We start from the raw sequence: 19,396 nt of genomic DNA, 5'->3' as shown, positions 1-19,396 counted from the left end.
CTGGGTTTTCTCCAGGTACTGCAGCTTCCCCCTAAAGTCTTTGGACTGCAGTTAGGGGTTAGGTTAACTGGTTATTCTAAATGGCCCATCTGTGTTAGCCCTGTGACAGACTGACAGTCTTTCCAGGGTGTACCCTGCCTCTTGCCTTATCACAGCTGTGATAGGCTCCAGCCCAGCCCACGACCCTGAATTGGATAAGCGGAAGAGGATGGACGGATGACTGAATTAAGATGTGCTCATTTTCCTTCTACAGAAAAATCTGTTGGAGAAAATTATTGGTCAATGAATTTAGCTCTTATGTTGAAGAGAGAGCTGAAGACAAAGTTTTCAATTCACTTATTTCTAATTGCTTCCTCCATCTAGCCTCACCTTAAGAGTATATAACTCACTCATTCAGGATCAGAGGAGAGTCACTGATCCCCCAAATCGAAAGCAGAATGTCTTCTGGAAGCTCTCATGTGTTTCAGTCATGTAAAACTGGGAGAAGATCCCAGGGCAGTCCTGGATATAGTGGACAAATTATGTCTTTTATTTGACTTTGGTATCCACCCTAGAAGAACTGGGCGAAGTCTGTGCATTTTGGCTTCAGTTGATGCTCCTGTGATACGTGGTAGTGGTGGGTAACATATAAATTCTGAAAACATTTGAATTTGTACCCAGTTGAAGAACAGGAAACATATAGTCTGGAGATCACGTTCTCCTGCACTATGGTCATTTTTTCTCCACATTGATAGAGAAAGTTATTCATTCATACATAGCTGATTTGTGGAGCTTTTTCCCAGCATTAATGGTGGCTGCTACTTGTTTATATAAGTTTTAATATTTGAGTGTTCTCAGCTTGTATATTAAGCTGCAAGATGCTTAAATCAGCACTCACCACAATGCTGACTCTAAAAGCAGCTATTTCACCACTGCTTTTAACATCATGATCAAATATTAATCAATTCCTATGGATGACGCAACCTGCATTTGACTGGCGGTGCTGCAAGTCCACAGGGGAGCAATGCAAAATACCGACTGCTTATAAATCATGTATTGACCCGAGTGTCAGCCCGCTTGTGCTTGTGGACAGTCATTTTGAGTTTATCTGTGCGCCTCATATACCGTCTGCAAATGTCAACAACAGAGGCTCTGTGGGAATGATGAAGTATATGAAAAATTATTTATCCACGTGCAGAACATCAAAGGTAGCATGTCAAAAGCTGAACCGATATTTAGTTACCACATAAGAAAAACGGTAATAAAATGCATGAAAATGAGCTGAAATAACTGGAGTGAAAACACACTCGGGTGCCTATGAATACAGAGTTTATGAACATTGCTCTGCAGCGCTGCTTATTGTCATCCTTCCTCACATACTGAAAGCCACGGGCAGTCTCTGCATCTGTTTACAGCATAGTTTGACCTAAATTTAAGCCCTTTGCGGTTTTTAACCTACCTGCACATTTTTTATACCACATTTTTTAATGCTTACTGCAGGCGGAGAGCACATGAATTAGATTTTTCTGCAAAAATGTGTCAGCGAGAACCCTTCCCTGTGTGTGTGTGTGTGTGTGTGTGTCTGTGTCAGAGACAGAAGAAGGCTCTCATTGGAAAGACATAGGCTTAGAGAGACAAGATGCTGTGTGTGTGTGTGTGTGTGTGTGTGTGTGTGTGTGTGTGTGTGTGTGTGTGTGTGTGTGTGTGTGTGTGTGTGTGTGTGTGTGCGCGCGCGCGCGCTTCTCACTGCCTCACAGAGGCAGTGAGAAGTGGCTTCTGTCCGTTCTGGCGGTGAGTTATTTCAAACACACAGCAACACCATGAAATATGATTTGTATTCAGCCCGAGGCTTAACTTTGATTCTTATATTCACTGTAATTTGTTTGAAATGTTGGAGTTTCATTTTGTGAATGTAATTTTAGTTCAGAACTTGAGCTTATCATTAGTAACAACAACATTATTAATAGAATTCTTATTGTTATTATGAATTGCTTATTATTAGAATATAGTCAATGAACAAATTCAAATTCAAATTCAAATTTTATTTGTCACGTACACAGTGATACACAGTACGATATGTAGTGAAATGCTTGGACAACTGCTCGTGACCTAAAGAAAACAAAAAAGGAAAAAGCTATGAATAAGATAGGAAATAAATATGAAAAATTAAAAAGGGTAAATTTAACTAGGAAGGAATAAAATATAAATTAAGGTTAAAAATGAAATAACTGTACAACACAAATTAGAATGAAGGGTAAATTTAACTGGGAAAGAATAAGATAAAATATATAAATTAAAGTTGAAAATAAAATAACTGTACAACAAAATACACAATATAGAACTATATAAGAATGTATGAAGAAATATAAATAAATATATATATATACACACACACAATAACAGCAGCTGTACAAGTATTAACCAGTGTTGTGCAATCCACATTATGTCTTGTGCAGTGCAAATATGCTTAAAGTGATTTAAGTGATGAAGTGAAAACAATGTCCAGAATGTCCAGTGTGTGTGTAAGAACTATATGTGTGGGTCAGTATTGTGTGGTGGTGTGATTGAGAGACCGTATCGCCTGCGGGAAGAAGCTCCTCCTCAGTCTCTCTGTGTTGGTCTTCAGGGAGCGGAATCTCTTTCCTGACCTCAACAGAGAGAACAGTCTGTTGTTGGGATGGCTGAGGTCCTTCACCATCTTCCTGGCCTTGGTCGAGCACCGCCTGCTGTAGATTGAGTGCAGGTCAGGGAGCTCGGAGCGGATGGTGCGTTCAGCTGACCGCACAACCCTCTGTAGAGCTCGTCTGTCCTGCATGGTGCTGTTCCCGAACCAGGTTAAGATGTTTCCCGCCAGGATGCTCTCTATGGTGCACGAGTAAAAGTTCCTGAGCACCTTGGAGGGCAGTTGGAAGTCTCTCAAGCGTCTGAGGTGGTAGAGACGCTGACGGGCCTTTTTCACCATGGTGTTGATGTGACAGGACCATGACAGGTCCTGTGTGATGTGAAGTCCGAAGTATTTGAAGCTGTCCACTCTCTCCACTGGGCACTTGTTGATGACGGGGGTCTGGTAGTTCCTCTCCTGCTTAGTGCTGAAGTCCACTATCAGCTCCTTTGTCTTACTGACGTTTAGAAGGAGGTTGTTCCTCTGGCACCAGTTCTCCAGATTCCTAATCTCCTTCAGGTAGGCCGTCTCGTTGTTATCAGAGATCAGGCCCACCACGACGGTGTCGTCAGCAAACTTGATGATGGTGGTGGAGCTGGTAGTGGCCACACAGTCATATGTGTACAAAGAGTACATCAGGGGGCTCAGAACACACCCCTGGGGGGCGCCAGTGCTGAGAGTGGTCGAGGCTGAGACATGTCCGCCCATCCTTACTGCCTGTGGTCTGCCAGTTAGGAAGTTGGAGATCCACTGACACATAGATGAGCTGAGTCCCAGATGCTCCAGCTTGGTGGTGAGTGTGGAGGGAATTATGGTGTTAAATGCAGAGCTGTAGTCTATGAAGAGCATTTTAACATAATTCCCCCTTCTAGTGTCCAAGTGAGTGAGTGATGTGTGGAGGAGATGAGAGATGGCATCGTCTGTGGAACGATTTGGACGGTAAGCGAACTGTAGTGGGTCCAGTGTGTCTAGTAGTGAAGAAATGATGAAGTCTCTGACCAGGCGTTCAAAGCACTTCATCACTACTGAGGTGAGGGCTACAGGGCGATAGTCATTGAGAGAAGCAGGGTGGGGTTTCTTCGGGACAGGAACAATGATGGACTCTTTGAAGCATGTGGGGATCACCGACTGAGATAAAGAGATGTTGGATATCTACCCACGGCTTCTGGTTGGGAAACGTTGTGATAGTCTTTGTCTCCACGGTATCATCTGCTAGTTTCCCGATGAATCCCACAACCGCTTCCGTAAACACATTGACATCATCATCGGAGCTGTTTCTGAACATGCCCCAGTCTGCGTCATCGAGTGCGTCCTGTAACGCGGCCACCGATTGATCCGTCCAGCACGCGACCTTCCTCTGAACCGGAACTTCCTGTTTCAGCCTTTGTTTGTATTTTGGCATGAGGAAGATGGCGGCATGATCAGATTTGCCAAACGGAGGGCGGGATTGTGCCTTGTAGCCGTCCTTGACCGTAGTGTAGCAGTGGTCCAGTGTCCTTACACCTCTGGTGGGGCAGGTGATGTGTTGATAAAAGTTCGGCGCTGCGCGTTTGAGGTTGGCGCTATTAAAGTCCCCCGTCACAATAAGTGCAGCGTCCCGGTGTTGTGTCTGGTGCTGTGTGAGTGCCTCATGCAGCTCGCATAAGGCGGTGACCGTGTCCGCTTGTGGTGGAATATAAACGGCACTTATAATGACCGATGTAAATTCCCGAGGTAGATAAAAAGAACGACACATGATGGACAGTAGTTCCATATTTGGTGTGCAGGAGCGTGTGAGAGGAACAACGTCCCGTGTCCTGTCCATGCGGTGAACCGAGAAGAACTTGGCCGGCTGGATGGCGTGGTCCGGCACCGCTGGGTTCAGCCATGTCTCGGTGAAGCAGAGGAGATTGCAGTCCCGAATGTCTCTCTGGAACTTTACCCTGGCCCTGAGGTCGTCAAGCTTGTTCTCCAGTGACTGGACGTTGGCGAGCAGGATGCCAGGCAGAGGTGTGCGGTGTGCACGAGCTCTCAGCCTGTTCCTGACGCCGGCTCGCTTCCCTCTAGGCCGCCGCCGCTTCCCTTTGTTCTCCCTCAAGATCTCACTCGGCCAGCTCGGATCCGGAGTTAAAAACTTCTAATTGTGAGTACATTGTATACCAATAGAAACAAGAGTGTCACTGTCATACCTAATGTACCCAATGGTGATGATTTTGCCGATTTAGAAACGCTGAAAACTAACTTAAAAAACAAAGACAAAGAAAAAGTGGTCGGAGCAGTCGTGACAGCAGCTGACCTCACCGGCGCCATCTTTCATTCAGAAGAGTGAAATCACTGTAGCTAGATTTGTTGGTAATTTACCAGGTTCAGTGCTATTTTATGTATTAATCCAGTTTCCCATTTCATTAAGCAAGTCACTCTGACATGAGCTCCATATACTTAAAATATGCCAGTGATATCTCATATGTATCAACATCATATCAACATGTAAAAAAATTCTGTGTTATGAGATATTTGACGTAACTATTGCTGTCCAGTGCCAGGACTTAGCTACCTTCTTGACACTAAAACTTTGGCAATGCCCTAGTCTGTAATTGGTTTCATACTAGGGCTGTTCAATATAAGGATATATATCGGATGACGATATAAAAAAGTCTATCGTTTCATTTTACGCTATCGTTTGTTTCGTGGTGTCGCAAAATAAACTGTTTACAGCAATATTTTTTCATCGTTTTGATGGTCACTGTAGTGGCTATATTAATTTCTTAAAGTTCTCTCTTTCTCTTATATTTTATATAACCACACTACGGATTTTTTATGCGTTGTCGTTAGCAATAATGACGGTAAAACCATCGCGTGTCCGGTTGTTTATTTTCCACATAAACCTTTCACAATAAAGCTCAAGATCCTGTTGAAAAATAAACCTTAGACTCAAACGTTAGAACAGGCTTTTCCCCGCAGCACGCTTTGTAATAAATACTCACATACTCAATTCCTACAACTGATGAGGATGTAAAATGAATATTTGATTATTATTTTTAAGAAGTACAGACTGCAACAGAGGTTCCTTCAGGAAAATGATTAATTTATGTCTGCGCTGTAAATAATGAAACCAGAGGTTCCTGGGTTGGAGGCTGCAAACAGCTCTGAGGTAACACCACTGCAAGAACAGCGAGAGATGAGAGTGTAGGACATAAATAAAACATGGTGGGAAAATGAAGGTGGCCATTGTATCTCTTTATAGCATTTAGGTGTTAAGAACCTCATTCCCAAGATTAATGGGACTTTACCTCTATAGATAGATGCTGTTTATACTCATAATTATTTGACTACTCCTTGAAAAACTCTCCACAATCTGCTCATCAATTTAATTCAATTCAATTTCAATCAATTTTATTTACAGCGCCAAATCACAACAACAGTTGCCTCAAGGCGCTTTATAAGGTAGACCCTACAATAATACATACAGAGAAAAACCCATCAATCATACAACACTCTATGAGCAAGCACTTTGGCAACAGTGGGAAGGAGAAACTCCCTTTTAAAAGGAAGAAACCTCTGGCAGAACCAGGCTCAGGGAGGGGTGGTCATCTGCTGCGACTGGTTGGGGTGAGAATTTAACATCCATCTGATTCTGGAAATTAAAAGATCAACAATTCTGGAGTGGCTGCAGCTGAGGAGATCCACTGATTGGAAGGTTGGTGGTTTGATCCCCACATATCCTTGGGCAAGATACTAACCCCAAGTTGCTCTCCGATGCATCCATCAGATTATGAATATGTGTGAATGTTAGATAGAAAGTACTTAGAAAAAGCATGGATGAATGAAACAAGTTGTATAAAGCACTTCAAGTGCTGAAGTGCTTTATAAGAATCAGTCCATTTAACGTGTCTAGGTCTTTGTCATTATCTTGCTGAAATACGCAAGCCTTTCCCCAAAAAGATCTGCATGGGAGCATATTGCTCTAAAAACTGTATATGCCTTTCAGCATTGACGTGCCCTCCAGATGTGCAAGCTGGCAGTTCTATTGGCACTAATGCATCCCCATAACATCAGTGATGGAGGCTTTTGAACTGAACACTGCTAACAAACTGATTGCTCTCCCTCATAGTTTGGAGGAAAATCCTTGTATTTGAAAACGAATTTTACATTTTGATTCTTGTGAACCACAGAAATGTTTGCACTTTGCCTCAAACCCGTTTAAATGAGCTTTGGCACAGAGAAGATGGTGATGTTTCTGGATCATGTTCACCAATAGGTTTTTCTTTGCTTGATGGAACTTTAACACATACTTGTCGATGGCATGGTAAATGACTTTGGAAGTGATCCTGAGTCCATGCAGTGATTTCCATGACAGAATCATTCCTATCAATAATGCAGTGCTGGGTGAGGACATGAAGTAGGGATGCACCGATACCACTTTTTTGGAAACGAGTACGAGTACTTGCATTTCAGTACTCGCCGATACTGATTACTTAATAAAAACATGATTTAAATTTGCAGGTAACAGCTTTAGTCCTATAATTTAACAACAAATAAACAAACAAGGGACCAGTTTGGAATTAAGAACATTTATTTAAAATGAAAAGCATTTTCTATGCAACATATTACAGAATAAATAATTATAAAAAAAACAAAATTTAATTTTAAATTTGTTTGTCTGTTTCTCTGTTTAGAAGTCTCACTAGCACAGTCACAGCTGAGATGACATCAGAGGCTAGTGCGTCGTAGCTGCTCACTTTTTTAGTTAGTTCCTCAAAGGGGGCGAGGATGGCAACAGTCGTCTCCATAAGAGCCCATTGGTGAGCGGTGAGATAGTCAGGGGCTGTATCCCAATTCAGGGTCTGCAGCCTTAAAGGCCACATTTCAAGGCCGATTACGTCACCGCGACGCGACGAAGGCTGTCCCAATTCGAAGGCTGCTCGAAATGCGGCCCTCAAATGCGTCCTTCATTTCCCTGAATTTTAAGAATGTGGCGGTGTAGACTTCGTGACCCAACATATCCCAGAATGCATAGCACGGCGGTGGGTGTGGATAATTTTGCTGAAAAAAACGGTGGACAGGGTCGCCCGAAGAGTAAACTTTAAGTAAGTACTGAATATTATGTCACTTATTTATGTGCAAATGTTTAATAACGAAGAACATTAAAACATTACTGTTGGCCACATGTCGGCAAAGTTATGTGACATTAATGACGTTTGTACAAACTTGGTTTTAAAGCCTTTACTTTAAAATATACGCCGTTCAATAGCTGACCTTAATCTTACAGAGAATGATCAAAGCTCATGTAGAAACAAACAAACAAATGAACAAATGATTTTCTCCTTCATTTCTGTCAAATAAAGCTGTATGAAACGTTTCCAGCTGTTAATATCATGGTTGCTAGGCAACCTGGGCAGCGCAACGGAGGCTAGACCGTCCCATTTCACAAGCCTCGCACTTCCGGCCTTAGCGGTCTTTAAGTACGCGGCCCTTGAGGATCGTTGAGGCTGCGTACTTTAAGGCTGCAGACCCTGAATTGGGATACAGCCAGGGAGTTCGTGCACTCGCTTTTGCTCAATGAGGGACTGGAGTATGTAATACGTGCTGTTCCAGCGCATCTGTACATCCTGCTGCAGTCTCTTTATTGGCTGGTTGAGCTGTCCCTGAATGTCCTCAAGGCGGGAGTAGGCTAAGGTGGAATGTTTAAAATGCCCAACTATTTTCCGTCCCACTGCTATAGCATCAGCTATGCTCCTCTGTGCTAAAAAGCGTGGGTAAATAAGCGTGGGTAAACTCTTTGTACTCGTTGTTGTGTTGGGATTTTAGGTGCTTGATTAAATTGCTTGTGTTAAATGCGCTACCTTTAGAGCCTCCTCTGGACAATTTCGCTGAGCACAATTTGCAGTCCGCCTTTGTTTTCGCGTCTTCGTTCACTTTGAAATAATTCCACACAGCTGATATGTCTCGCCTCGCTTTCTCCCCGCTCTGAGCTGCAGCCGGGGCGGGCACTCAGGGCCTGGGGGCGGGCACTCGGTGCCTGTGATTAACCCCTTACATGCCGCTCAAACATAGACAGGTCTCAGACCATGGTATCGGTCCTCGGTATCGGGGGACTTTTAACGAGTACGAGTACTTTAGAAAATGTGGTATTGATACCAGATACCGGTATCGGTATCAGTGCATCCCTAACATGAAGATTACGGTCATCCAATAGTGATTTTCAGCCATGTCCCTTTCAGGCTCTTAACATCCATGAGATCAACAGTAACGAGGTGAGGGTTAGGGCTGAGTTTGTTTTAACCTTACATGACTCCATGTCAATGCCAAGATATTCAGAGTGTTCATATTTTTACATTCAGGAATATTATTCTGAAATTCATCCACAATTTGTAGTGTTAGTTTACTGCAGATTGATGAAACTTGTAATGAAACTTTCCATCTATACTTCTGAGAAATGCTGAGATGCTAAGAAATGAATAAAGTTGTGTCTAAGAATCTAGATTACTCACTGATGCTTATCAAATAAACGCCAGGACTTTAGACCCTCCTGGACAACGAGGGTCTGAGGGATCTTCCAGGAATGATGACACTATATTCCGGAGGACTGGTTGGTGATAATTTGATACCTGCTGATCTCTAATCTTGAACGTAACCTGCTCTCAAATACATCTGCACTACAACTTACCTTTCCATAATACTGAAAATGCCGTAAGTTGCCTGGATGAGACAAAATCCCAGTTGATTGCAAAGTCCACTGGTGGACGTTAACAGGTTAATGGTGGTTAGGAAATCGCTTCTAGATACAGTATCACCACCGTCTATGGTAGTAGTGTGTTATCTTCCAGATACAGGCAAAAGCATGGAGGAATCTACTTTTTAAAGGATTTAAAGGAAACTTTAAATATAAATTACATTTTATATAGAGATATAGAGATTATAGAAAATTAATTTAGAAATTTAAAATATAAGATAAAGATGTTTTAGCTGAGGGAACTTTAACTCTGAGGATATGCTGAAAAGTTCTTGGTAAGAATTTATATTAACAGACAATTTGAACTCTCCCTCTGTCCTCTGATGTGACCTCAATCACTAGACTTAGAGACAGTTGCACATAGTCCTATCTTCCTGACATAAACAAGCCACAGCAGCCATGACGGACTCTGTCTGATAGCCAATTATCTCCACTGCTAATGTCCGGAACTGAGCATCTCATCAGGGACCAGTCCAATTCACTTCTGCACCGTCTCCCCTTGCCTTCATCTCCTGCCGGGTGTGAAAGACAAATATATTCTGCTATTATATGTTCAGTAATGTGTGTTTGTGGGTGTATGTGTGCACCCCCCACCCCCCCACAACTGTCTACTCATTTGCAAGCAATTAGGCTGATGCCTCTTTGAAATGTTACTTTGGTTGACAAGCAAGCGAGCAGCATGGAAGTATAAACAGGAAATGAAAAAGAAGGGGAGAGTGGGTTGGAGAGGGATAGATGGAGTGGGGAAATTAAAGTTACCTTCATTTTAAGAGGCAGAGCAGTTTAAGGTCACCGGCAGTGTTGGGACTAACGCGTTATTAAGTAACGCGTTACAGTAACTACGTTATTATTGTGGTAACGAGTACGGTAACTAGTTATTATGCCAAAATCAGGAACGCGTTAGTCGTTACTGGGATTTAGATAGGCTCGTTACTCGTTACTTCATGTGGTGGCTATCGCGGAGGTTCCACAGATTCAGTAACATTAGCAAGTGGTGGAGGCCAGCAGGTGGATGAAGGAAAGGGGACGCAGAAGGAAAAGAGACCCGAGGCGGCCGCCGGTCCAAGTGTGAACTGAACTTCGGGTAAGAAGTTATGACCTGCAGTCTATCTGGGTCAGATATAAACCAAGTTTAGGTGGAGTTTATTTTCGTTATTCTGACTTTTTCCGTACTGCGTACTAGCTAGCATGACGGAGTTTCTATACAGCTGGGTGGGTGCTATGAAGTTAATGATGTTGAACTTTATTTTGTTCATAAGTTATTAGAGTTGCCAACCGTCCCGTCTGGTATTCAGAGAAAATATTACGCGTTTCTTATTGAGGTGAAAAGGAACAGTTTGTCCCGTAATTCAGCTACAATGAAAAAGGCACAAAGCTGGAGTTATTCTGTGTCTTTGCTGCACAGCTGCCTCTTCTTCTTTCATTCTCCCCCTCCCTCTCCCGTTTCTACTTCAATCATGAAAACTGATCAATGATCAGCTGATCGGCTTTTCTCTGTTGTTTATTTATCGCCCACTTTGCGCCGAAAGAGGAAACCAGCGGATGTCGCGCTAAACAACAGCAGCACGTTTAAGCTTGATCAGCTGTTGTTAGAATTTATTTAATATTAATTTCTAGTATCAGCTGATGTTTGCTGGAGCCACAGCTGCAAAAAAGCTGCTGGTCATGATATGGGTTTGTACAGTGGGGCAAAAAAGTATTTAGTCAGCCACCGATTATGGAAGTTCCCCCACTTAAAATGATGACAGAGGTCAGTAATTTGCACCAGAGGTACACTTCAACTGTGAGAGACAGAATGTGAAAAAAAAATCCATGAATTCACATGGTAGGATTTGTAAAGAATTTATTCGTAAATTAGGGTGGAAAATAAGTATTTGGTCACCTCAAACAAGGAAAATCTCTGGCTCTCACAGACCTGTAACGTCTTCTGTAAGAAGCTTTTCTGTCCCCCACTCGTTACCTGTATGAATGGCACCTGTTTGAACTCATCATCTGTATAAAAGACACCTGTCCACAGCCTCAAACAGTCAGACTCCAAACGCCGCCATGGCCAAGACCAAAGAGCTTTCGAAGGACACCAGGAAAAGTATTGTAGACCTGCACCAGACTGGGAAGAGTGAATCTACAATAGGCAAGCAGCTTGGTGTGAAAAAAATCAACTGTGGGAGCAATCATCAGAAAATGGAAGACATACAAGACCACTGATAATCTCCCTCGATCTGGGGCTCCACGCAAGATCTCATCCCGTGGGGTCAAAATGATCATGAGAACGGTGAGCAAAGATCCCAGAACCACACGGGGGGACCTGGTGAATGACCTGCAGAGAGCTGGGACCAAAGTAACAAAGGTCACCATCAGTAACACACTACAACGGCAGGGAATCAAATCCCGCAGTGCCAGACGTGTTCCGCTGCTGAAGCCAGTGCATGTCCAGGCCCGTCTGAAGTTTGCCAGAGAGCACATGGATGATACAGCAGAGGATTGGGAGAATGTCATGTGGTCAGATGAAACCAAAGTAGAACTTTTTGGTATAAACTCAACTCGTCGTGTTTGGAGGAAGAAGAATACTGAGTTGCATCCCAAGAACACCATACCTACTGTGACGCATTGGGGTGGAAACATCATGCTATGGGGCTGTTTTTCTGCCAAGGGGACAGGACGACTGATCCGTGTTAAGGACAGAATGAATGGGGCCATGTATCGTGAGATTTTGAGCCAAAACCTCCTTCCATCAGTGAGAACTTTGAAGATGAAACGAGGCTGGGTCTTCCAACATGACAATGATCCAAAACACACCGCCCGGGCAACAAAGGAGTGGCTCCGTAAGAAGCATTTGAAAGTCCTGGAGTGGCCTAGCCAGTCTCCAGACCTCAACCCCATAGAAAATCTGTGACGGGAGTTGAAAGTCCGTGTTGCTCGGCGACAGCCCCAAAACATCACTGCTCTCGAGAAGATCTGCATGGAGGAATGGGCCAAAATACCAGCTACTGTGTGTGCAAACCTGGTAAAGACCTATAGTAAACGTTTGACCTCTGTTATTGCCAACAAAGGTTATGTTACAAAGTATTGAGTTGTATTTTTGTTATTGACCAAATACTTATTTTCCACCCTGATTTACGAATAAATTCTTTACAAATCCTACCATGTGGATTCATGGATTTTTTTTTCACATTCTGTCTCTCACAGTTGAAGTGTACCTCTGGTGCAAATTACTGACCTCTGTCATCATTTTAAGTGGGGGAACTTGCACAATCGGTGGCTGACTAAATACTTTTTTGCCCCACTGTACATCTGATGAGAGGGAAACATGACGATGAAACCAGGAGATGTCCTTACTGAATCATCAGAGCTGAACAGGTGATGGAGAAACAGGTTTACCTTTTAGCTGACATGAATGAGTTGAAGGGAAGTTATGAACTGTTTCTGAGAGACAAATAACCCCAGGATCCTTTTTTAGGTAGCTGACAGCTGGTAACTGTGCAGGTGTGGATCTAGCAAAGTTTTGCCAGGGGGGCCAGGTAGGGCATTAACAGGGAGAGGTGGGCACAAAGAAATACTTTTCTTTCTTATTCTCATTTAAAATGTCTCGCTTTTAAAAAAGAATTATCTGAATCTTACAACAAACGATTGATAGATTAATGCATATATACCATCAGAACAGTGTGCATCACTGTCACAACAGTGTTTGTTTTTATTCAAAGGCTTTATGATTTTTCCTATAATGGTGGGCCAGTCTCTAGTCAAAATGTCCGGGACGATTTTGTTGTCCCAGTCCAGCCCTGTATGCAGCTCATCTGTTGTTACCTACATCTTCCTATTCAGAAGGCAGAATTTCCGAGTTCTGAGTACAATCGAAAGCACCACGACTGCAGTTTTTGTGTTGGATGTAAAAGGCGCACGTGACACTGTGACGTAGGCTAGAATCATGGCAGCAGTCAATGGCGGTCCAGGCGTGGGATTTCTCTTGTGGAAATATGCACATTATCTTTTCCTTTCTATTGGTAGGTGGCACAGTGCACTTGTGGCATGTAAGCAAGCTAGAAGACTGGCAATCTGGCTGGATATCCAGTTACGGAAGCAACACATTAACAAGAGAATTCTGAGTAAAACCAAAGTTACTTTCCCTAGTAACTAGTTACTTTGAAAGTAACGAGTAACTTGAAGTAACTGAGTTACTTTTGAGAGACGTAACTAGTAATGTAACTAAGTTACTATTTTAAAGTAACTTACCCAACACTGGTCACCAGTGACCTGTTTAGCATAAGGGTCCTAGTTACATCACAGCTACCCATTTATATGTATTATTCACCTATTTTTCATACTTAAAGGGAACATCTTCTAGTTTCTAACCATGACTTTACCACACCCTAAAATGGTTTTCTTGTAGCCTGAAGGATGTTAAAAGGACCTGCCTAGCGTACACTTAATAAACTGATGAAGTTTGTTCATAATGTTTAAATTCTGCCTGTCACTAGGTGTCTAAAGGTGACAGGCAACGGAGAGAAAGTGTTGGATGGCTTGCGGTAGCATTTAAAGAAGTCTGAAGAGGCTATAGAAGCTGCCATCAGTTTTGCCTGCATGCTTGGTGTGATGCTGACGCTGAGCAAAAAATGAATATTGGAAACACTCAAAAGCCACAAAATCCCAGTTTCTCTTTTTGTCATCTTTCTTCTCACTTATCACTCTGATGTCAACTCAGACAATTTTATCAGTGCCACTGGCTACAGGTTATTCCCTTTATAATAGTGGATGGGAATATGGTGGCACAAGGAGCCTCACTATAGTCAGTCATATAGGCATCAGAGGCCACAGGGAGGAAATTCCACTTAAGGCAACAATGTAATGAATAGTAAAATGTGTTTTCCTCACAGGACATCTGTGTTTGTGTGCATCAGTGTGCGCACCACTGAAATGTGTGAACTCCTAACAGTAATTGCAAAGCAAGCTGTTTTTTAGGATTGTGTAGAACAGAGTATGTTCTTGTGTGATAATATGTACTCCAGTGAACATTAAATCTTTACAATGTAGTGTTCTGCTCTGGCATTCATGTGGATGTTGCTTTGACTCTGAATACCCATCGAAGCATTGCCTGCAAGAGGTTTTTTATCATGCCAAAAAACTTGCAACTTGCGCATTCAGGTTTGTTGTTGGGACTGTACAATAAAGCAACATCTGAAAATACCCATATTAATTGACACCGCTGTAGGCCCACATTAACTTGATCCTTACTTGAAAATGCTTTCTCACATGGAGTTCTTGCACAATGCAGTAAAAGATTTAAAAGATCTCTATTTGACCTATTTGATCTCTATTTAAAATAGTTTGTTACTCTCTAAAAAAAAAAAAAAAGCCCTCCACAAAGCCAGGACATCTTACTATTTGTCACTGACTCCAGGGTTGTTCCTGTTTTCCTTGACCAAAGATCTGTTGAGCCAATTATTTCTTTGATCTGAACTAGTATTCCAAAAATGTTAATTCTGTTCATCTGGACATAACGTTTTCAGTGGAGAAACTTTTCATCGCTCATACAAGTGACTTCTTCAGTCTCAGCTGTCTGCAGGTCAGCTAATTCAATAAAATCCTAATTCTGGTCTTCCATTTTCACAAGCTATCCTGATTGAAAAACAGCCATAAAATGATAAAAACACACATACAAATTCTGGAAAAAAAAACTTTAGAAACCCTCCAGTAAAAAACAGTCCATATGTTTTATGGGTAAAAGCCATTCCTCCATGTGATGTGACATTTTTCATAAATTTATTCCTCCAAGTTTCCCAGATTGCTACTCCATATTTGAGAGTGTGTGTGTGTGTGTGTGTGTGTGTGTGTGTGTGTGTGTGTGTGTGTGTGTGTGTGTGTGTGTGTGTGTCAGTTAGAGGGGAAACAACAAGAGAGCAACTTTTACATAAAGTTTACTGTGCAGCAGGGATGGATAGACAGTGATGCCGAGAGATAGCACCTGACCATGTGTCTGCATGAAGAATGTGCCCAGTGTGAGGTTCCTCCCTCAGGGAGCAGGCTGACAGCAACTGCTAATTAGACTTGCTGGTTTCAAGCAAGAAAGATGGAGACAGATAGAGCGGAAGGAGGAAAAGAAAACTGAGAGATATTATGCAAAAGTTAGGGAGAGACAGATCACATGGACAGTTTCAGTAAGAGGCCGTGTGTGTGTTAGAGAGATGGAGGGAAAAGTGTGGCTGTTCAGAATGAAACCATCAAACTGCCAGAAAGGTAAATGAGAGAATGTTTTCTTATTGTATACCAAAAACCAAGATGTGTGCAAAATATGTAGGAAATTTGGTATTCTTAGTCCTTTTAATGAAAAAAACAAAACATTTATGTGTACTGTGTAAGTTATTCAGTAAAATTTGTATTGTGTCTTATTGTAATTTCAACCTTTCAGTTAAGGCTTACATGGCCTAGTTAAATTTATTAGTGTGCACACTCACACTATATCCTTGTGGGGACATCTCATTGATATAATGCTTTCCCTAACTCTAACCTAACCATAACCTAACTGATACTTTGACACTCAAACAACATTTTGAGTCTCAAAAATGCCTTCAAACTTGTGGGGACTGGGATCTTAGTCACCCATAACGGCTGTTGGTCCCCACAAGTATCGTAAACCTCCAATTTTTGGTCCCCAGAAAGAAATTAATACACACACTACACACACAGAAAGAAAGAAAAAGAAAGCACCAGATGTCATACAGTGGCTCTTTAACACACTTTATCCTGAAAAGAGTTGAATACCCACTTTGCAACCCACTTCCACTCATCCCCTCCTTTTATGCAGTTCCTGACTTAATCAATTAAATGTAATTTTGAGAGAGTTGCTTTATTTTCTTACAATCTGTTCTGAGGTTTTCCCGTTCCCCCAAAATTTCTAAGATTTTCAAGGCCCCTGGGAACCCAGCAGAAAACTAAAACATCAAGTTGAACTCACCGTAAAAACTTTTACGAGTAGCCAGAACTTTAACAATGCCTTTAATGAATGTGTATTTTGGAAAGAAATCATGCAATTCAAGGCCACATTTTCATGTTAATATTGACTGCAGTGATGCGTTTCATGTAAGGAGGAGGAGAATGGGGGAGGGATGGGTTAAGGAAATGTGGGAGAGTGAGAGAAGAAAGGAAAATGGAAGAGAAAATTAGATGGAACCTTTTGTACCCATTCCCTCGCTGGTTTCTTTGATACGTTCAGCATTGCATAATGATATGCAAATATGACAAAATATGAAAGTGGTACTGAGCGGGGAAATCTGGTCTAATGCACTGTTTTCAGAGTTTTGAAAATGCCTTTCAATCTGAAGAGTCCTTTTCATTTGCCTCTTACGAAATCCTCATTCAGCCATTTCTCCCCTTTTCTGTCTACCAGCTTCCATCTCAAACTCTTTCACCCAGTTTGCAATTTTTTTCGGAAGTCTTGCTCTTTCTGCAACTTTTTCTCCCTGCTTCTGACACCCATCCCCAAGCATGTACGTATAGAAGTCAATAGTCCTAAGAAGCTATACAGTCCAGAGCTTTTAAGTCAATGTCACCTTCAGGCTCACTGCTGGTGCTATAGCAGTGTGCATTATTAAGAGCCAACTGTAAAAGCTCAGAATACTCTGGGGAGAGGGGTTTAGAGCCCTGGAACTGATCCTGAAACAATTTCACCGAGAGTAGGTTTCCCACGCTAACCAACCCCGAAGAACATCTTTCTCTGCAACGTCTCCTGATTGCTTTTGGGAGTGGTAACACTGAATAATTTTATGTTTGGGAGGAAGAAGAAAGAGAAGGGAATGAATTAGATTAAAAAAAAGAAATTTATACAAACCAACCAATCGTAAAGCTTCTGCTGGGCGCTGAGTTCCTAAAACTCTTACCCATATAACTAAATCCGAAAGGGCTATGTTTTGAATATATGTTGCCCTACATGAGATTTTATTCCTGCCTATAATTTTCTGCATATATGTGGATGTAAAAAATGATCCCCTTTAATCACAGCATTGCAGTAACAAAATTCAAACGCGGCACATTTGTAGAAGAATGAAAGCCATAAAGGTTAACATAGATGTCTTGTCTGCACACGTCAGTCTCAAGTCAGGAAGTGTATGACCTTTGTGATCTTTAATCTTGGGATTGGACCAACTTCAAGCTCTTTTTGTGTGTGTTAGTCCAAAAGTCCAAAACAGTTAATGTTTACAGTCAAATCAATTAGTTTCAAACATTGTCAGGGATTGGCTTGCAGCTTCGTATCTTTGTGTCTCCTCGGTTCTCATGAGGGAAGAACCAGTCTGAAATGTGGAGAGCACATCACACTCAAAAAGCAAGATTTCTATCAGTAACAGTAAAAGTCTCATCTATTCAGTTCAGTTTTAAATTAAAGCTATCAGTAGTTTGGAGATATTTTGCGATTGCTGTAACAGTAAGTTCTGGCATGTAGTTTTCCATATTTAATTTGCTAAAATGCCACATGGTGCCCAAGTGAGCTGATGCAATTAAAAGACTAAGCTGAACTTCTCTGGCATCTTCTTTTACACTACAATATCTTTGGTAACACTTCTTGGGATCATGTGTTTAAACACCACTCTGCATTTAGTCACTAGTAATTCTTGTCTTTTCCTGTCTTCCTCCCCTAACCGCCAGCCCATTGTGATGGCTGTCCCTCCCTGAGTCTGGTCATGCCGGAGGTTTCTTCCTGTCAAAAGGGAGTTTTTTTCTTCCCACTGTCACCAAGTGGGTTTTACCTCTGTTATTGTTGGGTCTTTACCTTAAAATACAAACTACCTTGAGGCAAATACTGGGACTATTGATACTGGTGCTATATAAATAAAATTGAATTGAATATTTTCTGCTCTTCTTTAACATAATAAGTTGTTGTCATCTCGTCTGATCTTTACCCGTTTAACTTCTGCTCAAAAACTAAGGTGGATCTGCAGTAATAATAAAACTGAGGGCAGGAAAAAAGAGATTCGCACAAATAAGAGCCATGCACATTAAAGACTTTCACGGTCAGCTGAAACGAAGAAAGTGCAAATTTTTCACGTTATTTATTGTGGTTCTGTTCTCTATTGTTTTTATTTTAAATGTAAATTGTGTACATTTATATATTTTGTGTATTAACTTTTTTCTATTATTATGAGCCTCTATTCATAATTTTACACAAGACTCTACTGTAGTCTTTTGTAAAAGCATTAATGTGACAACAATAATTTATTATTGTAAGACTTTTTCTGAGTTAAAAGATTGCCTTTGTTATTTTTATGGAAACGTTAGCAGAGTGTACTAATGCGCCATAATGCCAGCACGTTAAACTGCTATCAGAGCACCGAAAAAGCCTCTTTGAAATAAATAGTATCACAAAAATCATTTTTAGAATCTCAACCAACAGATCTGAACTTTACTTGTAAAGTGTAGAAAATGGTTGTCAATGTTTTGCATCTTTGGAAGGTTGAAGTTAAGCTGCTTGTGGAAAACTCTGATAAATGATGCTGCCCTGCTGAAAGGGCTTCCAGATCAGAACTGCCGATGACACAATTTAATGATGTCTCTGCATGCTTTAAAAAAAAAAAAAAAAAAAAATCACATATTCAGCTGAAATGTACATCATATTTCTAAATGATTCAGCAGGAACTTTAATCTATTAAGCTGTGATAGTATCTCCCACAACTTACAAAAGTCCTGCAGTAAAGAAAGAAAATATTTTTGAACAAAAACCAAAAAGTTACACTCAAATAAATTTCTGCCTCAAATGCTGAATTGACTGATTTTGTTACATAAAAAAACTCCACAAATTTGTTACATAAGTGCAAAGTCATTACATTTAGTGGAATATGGTCAAGTGAAATTTACTTGCATTTATTTTCCTTCATGATTAAAAATAAACCCTTGATTATATATATTACAGTTGCTTTTTACTCTGAATTATTGCTTCATGTTAGTGGAAGGTGAAGAATCATTTGAAATCAGTTGAAAGCTTAGGTAATGATGTCACAAGCTATATAGTTTGATTAGCATCCCTCTTATAATTGTGAGTCAGCAAATATTGCCATAGA

At 41.3% G+C, this 19,396-nt stretch overlaps 1 protein-coding gene across 1 annotated transcript in view; it reads right to left on the bottom strand.

The window, feature by feature from the left end:
- cnih3 (cornichon family AMPA receptor auxiliary protein 3) overlaps positions 1 to 19,396 on the bottom strand; it is a 115,101-nt gene that overhangs the window by 57,376 nt on the left and 38,329 nt on the right. The window lies entirely within an intron of this gene.

The sequence above is a fragment of the Diplotaxodon limnothrissa genome, linkage group LG15 (genome assembly GCF_057381915.1).
Source record: "Diplotaxodon limnothrissa isolate DT_005_m linkage group LG15, D_limnothrissa_male_GT1.1, whole genome shotgun sequence".
Lineage (NCBI taxonomy): Eukaryota > Metazoa > Chordata > Actinopteri > Cichliformes > Cichlidae > Diplotaxodon > Diplotaxodon limnothrissa.
Note: the sequence above shows the minus strand (reverse complement) of the source record. Positions and strands in the feature narration are given on the sequence as shown.